A 5,628-nucleotide genomic window follows, 5' to 3' on the forward strand; every position below is an offset into this window, starting at 1 on the left:
TTTGCTGGATATGCCCAGCGGATTGTTTTTTATCAGCCGTTGCGATACATCTCTATTTATTTATCGCCACGGTTCCGACACAGCCTACCTGCTCCTTTATGTTGATGACATTGTGTTAACTGCTTCTACTACCACTTTACTTCATCGGATCATTTCCGCCTTACATACGGAATTTTCCATGACTGACTTGGGCCCCTTGAACTACTTTCTTGGGATACACGTGACCCGCACTACATCTGGCATGTTTCTTTCTCAAAAACAGTATGCTTCTGAGATCATTGCCCGGGCAGGAATTTCCTCTTCTCACCCTTGCAGGACCCCGGTTGAACCGGGCGCCAAACTTACTTGCCACGGCCCCTCCGTTCAGGACCCGACTCTATATCAGAGTCTTATCGGCGCTCTACAGTACCTCACTTTTACTCGCCCATACATATCCTACGATGTTCAGCAAATCTGCCTTTTCATGCACGATCTCCGGAACAACACATGCACGCTCTTAGACGGATCATTTGCTATATTCAGGGTACCACTGATCTCGATTTACAGTTGTATGCATCTTCTCCCACCACTTTGGTTGCGTACTCCGACGCTGATTGGGCCGGTTGCCCGACCACCAGGCGCTCTACATCCGGCTACTGTGTCTTCCTCGGTAACAACCTACTCTCATGGTCATCCAAAAGGAAACTCATGCCTTCTCGCTCCAGTGCTGAAGCAGAATACCGTGGGGTTGCTAATGCCGTTGCGAAAACTTGCTGGATTCGTAACCTTTTGCGCGAACTTCATTGTCCTCTCACCTCGGCTACACTGGTATATTGTGATAATGTAAGCTCGGTCTACCTCTCTACCAATCCAGTTCAGCATCAGCGGACCAAGCACACTGAGATTGACATTAATTTTGTCCGCGATCTTGTGGCTCAGGGTCAGGTCCGTGTTCTACACGTGCCATCTAGATATCAGTTTGCAGACATCTTCACCAAAGGCCTACCATATGCTCTATTTGTGGAATTCAGATCCAGTTTAAGCGTCCGCAACACTCCCGCTCCAACTGCGGGGGATGTTAGACTATATTTATATTATCATATTTATTGTATGACTCTTCATTGGTATGCAATGTATCTATATATAGGATCAAATGTATGTCTTGTGAAATCAATAAAAATCATACCTTTCATATGTATTCCAACAACAACATTACACTAGCTATCACCAAAACTTTTAAAAGGTGTGAAGTCTTTGAAAAACCACTTAATATTTTAAGCATGTTAAAGTAATCAATTTTCATGAAAGCTAATCATAATTGTGTCATGTAGTTATTTACTTAATCCTAGGAACATCTCAATTAACTAATGCAGAAAAAATCAAATATTTTCTGAGTTAGATTCTTTGATTTCTTTTCTTTAGGAGCAATTAAGGGTACAAATTCATCCAAGTTCTCAACTCCAATTTGTTTAAATGCTTCAACAAGTGTCTTCATGTACTCCCTCACATTGTTCTTGAACACTTTTCCCCTCACTCTAATGCCTTCAGTATAATAAGTTTTACATTTTGTCAAAATATCACGTGCACGCTCACAAAAATGCCCAATCACAAATTCCTCAAAGCCCTGCATTCAATAAATATTAAACACAATTTTTTGTTTAATTTTTTTTGTTTGCTAAAAAACGAAAACATATATAACTAAAGAAATACATATTAAAAAAAGACCATTTGATATCAGCAGGGGAGGCCCAAAGGGGAAACAAAGTGATCCACTGCTCAGGGCCCCTGATTTTCTGGGGCCCAATTTTTTTATATAAACAAACATAATCTAAGATTTGAGAAGTAGGAGAAATAGGAATACTCAACTTAAACACCGAAGACAAAGCACGATAAGCCCAAAAACAACAAGCAAAGGCCCCAGAAATAAAAGAAATCAAAGTCCACTAGCATTCTAGCAAAGCCGAAAAAGATTTTTTTTTAATATTTATAATATTCGTTGGACCACTTTTTCATCTCGTTCAGGGTCCTTAAATTCTCGAGACTGACCCTGGATATCAGCCCGTTTGAGTTTTGTCCGGTTCCTTATTTAAGCCAATGTTTAACAAATTGTCCCATTCATAAGTAAATGGATAATAGCGTATTAAAGGTAGCGATTACATTACCTTGGGTGGTTTCTTCATGGAGTAAACCATAGTTTTAAGGGAGTAAACAATAGTACTCTCGTTGTATTTCAGGGAACTATATTCTCCATACTTAGTACCTCTTGTTGATTCATATCCAGGTTCATTGAAATAGGGCTTTGCATTCAAAATCAGACCCTGAATCGAGACCAAAATTTGGAGCGTAGTTGAAACGCTAGGTCTCCATTTCTCATCCGTGGTACCACGCCAAGTGTTTAGTAGGCTCAAGCAAACATAGCCGGATGAATAGAGATTTGGATTAAGTCTTAAGCCACCAGAACGATAGTGCACTTTCTGGGGATAATTGTGTAATAATCAACAGACATTAGAATATATCGTCTTTGATCAAATATTAAGATAAAGTGCATATAAAGAAATATATAAGACATACTGGTGGTTCATTAGGATAGTTTTGAGGGAAATAAACATCAAAGAAAAAAAGACCATCATGATACGGTGTCCCTTCGGGTCCCTTTATCACGGCTCTTAAAAGATCCATTCTCTGTTCATACACCCGTACAAATATCGTATCTAAAAGCATATAACGATAATTAGATCAACGCAAATGTAACGAAAACAAATCAAGTTGCAGAAATTTACGAAAATACCAGGCAGACCCTCCGTGAGATACCTCCACTCTTGTTCAATCTTTTTAACCCAGTTTTTTGGTGGCTACAAAAAAAAATGTTGATATAAAAGAAAGAAATCTGTTACTAACATTTTAGTTTTAAAGTTATAAAAGGATGAAGGCAAGTTCAAATTAGCATTGCAGTTACCTGCTTAACCGGTTTGTTGTTTGCGTAGTAATGATCAGAGTAGTCATCAGCAATATCAAACTTCTTGAACTTCCTGTAATTATTCATAGATTCTTGAACTTCCTGTATTTAGAAAGAAAGCTTAGTTGTACAAATCAAACAAAAAGGACATAAATAAACATGTATACTTCTTTGTTAAGTAAAGCATGTGTATTTAAACAAAAATAATCATATGAGATCATATTTAATGACTACAACTAAACCAAATAAAAAATTTAGAACATCAAAACGGTAGATAAAACAAACTGCATTAATCAGGATCATGTACACATATATACGCCTTAAATTACCGATAATAAAGGATAAAGAATACACATATATACTTGATTACCTCATTTTGCTGTGGCGTCAATGGAGAAGCTACCTCAACTTTCGATTCCATTCGCGGTTAACTTGATAGAAATCCACACACATAAACACAATAGAATAAAATAGCTTTAATTTGTTAAATTACAGTTTATTTGACCGAAATAAAGTTTCAGTTTGATGCATTAATCAAATCAATATTCCATGTATAGCTTTGAGAAAAAAATAGTGCAGCAATTTGTAAAAAGTTTGTTGGATCAAAAATAGTAAATCCAGCCAGTATGCATTGCAAGAGGTCCAAATTTATTCCTATAAGAGTACTTTTTATCTTCAATCCTAAATAAGAAAATTTTACTAAATAAATGTTAAGGAACTACAGTTGTTGCATATCAATTAAATTGGGTGGGCCAAATGAGACAAGCCCACTTTCTTCTGAATCTAACTAAACAGGCCCAATCATTTTCTATGACTACTATTGTTGCATATCGATTAAAAAAAAATTAATATAAATCTAATTACGTAGACCTAAAGTAGATCTAAAGGGGTTCGCACTAAAAGTGTTCATATGTTCGGTTTTGATTTTCTCAATTTATTCGAATAAGTTTGTTTGATTTTAAAATTTTTGAGAGCAAAATTAAAAACTGAACCTAAACCGAAATCAAATTTAGAAACATGAACTGTATTCAAATTTTAGAACAGAAACCGAACGGAAAGCCGTATTCAAACTCAATTCGGTATCAACCGGAAAAATCTATAAAACATAATTTAACAAAAATTATTATAAACTCTCAATTCTTAATCCGACTTTTGGTTTTGGAATCAGTTAGCAGTCTATATATCTTAATAATTTACCATATATTACTGGTTTGAATTTGATTTTTGGTTTAATCAAATTCAAAACAATAAAATTATAAATGAAACTGAAAATCAAATTCAAAGTTTTTCTATTTATACTTTGGTTGAATTATATTGAATATGCTAGCAACCTGGACCAATAAAACTAGAAAAAGAATGTATACCAACTAACAGGTGAATCATGCCAACGTAATTAGTTGCATATATCATCACTCAACTTCATCTTTTACCTTTTTTTTATAAAAATAATATCTTTCAATCAGGTTTTACCTTCGATTTTAATTTATTCCTACCTTCTTAACGATATTATTTGCTCAATCCAAAAATTATATCTCAACATAATTAAGAACAAGCATATATCAATACTAAACTCACCATCACGTATATATGTGAATACAGTTATAAATCGACTAAAGGTTTATAAAGAATAGAGCGCAAAAAATACCTGGAATCGTCCTTGTAAAGTTGAAGTGCTTAGTACCTAGCTTCTGTTGATTTTGGTAGGGTTCTTGAGTTGCATAGTAATTAAGAATCTAATGAGTATTTAAACACGTACTCCGTATTTTGGATGAATTTTGGCCGAGAATATCGGCATGCATATCACAACCGAATTATAAAAACCCCTTTACTTTCAAGCTTTGCATTACCAACCCTTGTACTATTACGTGTTTGTTTTTTAAGATGTTTTTGTCGGAAGATTTGCGGACCATGTCTGTAAAGAAAATGTGGTCTGAAGGTCTGTATACTGAATAGTGAAGACCGTTTGTTTTTATGTCTGCAGAATAACTAAATTCTGTCTGCATCACTTATAAGCATATTTCTAAGTCTGCGAGGCTGCAGACATAATAAGAGATTATTTTATCTTATGTCTTCAGAAATACAAACTATCTGCAGTAAAAACGTCTGCGAGTGCGTAGACATAAGACATAATAAGATCTACAGAGAGAAAAACAAACACCACCTTACTCTATCCGCCCCCCGTTTCTTAATCGTTTGGCGTAGTTTAAAAATAGTATTATTACCAATTAACTAGTTTATAACTCGCAATTTTGCGGGGTTTTAAAATAAAAGATCATGAAACTTATTTTGAAAGGTATCAACAATGAATTGGAATGAATAATCAATGGCAAACGAAAAAGGATAAACACAAAGTTGAATATAATTTATAATGTTATAAAAGCACTTGTATAGTAAATCCAACAATTCAGTAAAACGGATTACAATACAATGGGTTTATGATCCCGTAGCAAGTATGAACCCTTATCCAACACCTAGACATCATATCTTGCCACCACCACCACCATCATAGATACTTATACAATATAGGAACCCTTAATCATGTTCGTTATAGAGTGTAAAGACGCGAAGTGAGAAAAAACACTCCAACCCCTGGTTCGATTGGGGGTTATTGAGAATCACAATTTCTTTCTCATTTTTATTAGAAGATGGTTGTTCCGAAACATCAACTTCTTCAAGTTTCGGTTCCTCTCATT

General features: G+C 35.1%; 1 pseudogene; it reads right to left on the reverse strand.

Annotated features, from left to right (window-relative positions):
• Positions 1-1,339: 1,339 nt before the first annotated feature.
• Positions 1,340-3,356, reverse strand: LOC139901451 (putative ubiquitin-conjugating enzyme E2 38; annotated as a pseudogene).
• Between the last annotated feature and the right edge of the window lie 2,272 nt (positions 3,357-5,628).

The sequence above is a fragment of the Rutidosis leptorrhynchoides genome, chromosome 3, assembly GCF_046630445.1.
Source record: "Rutidosis leptorrhynchoides isolate AG116_Rl617_1_P2 chromosome 3, CSIRO_AGI_Rlap_v1, whole genome shotgun sequence".
NCBI classification, from domain to species: Eukaryota; Viridiplantae; Streptophyta; class Magnoliopsida; order Asterales; family Asteraceae; genus Rutidosis; species Rutidosis leptorrhynchoides.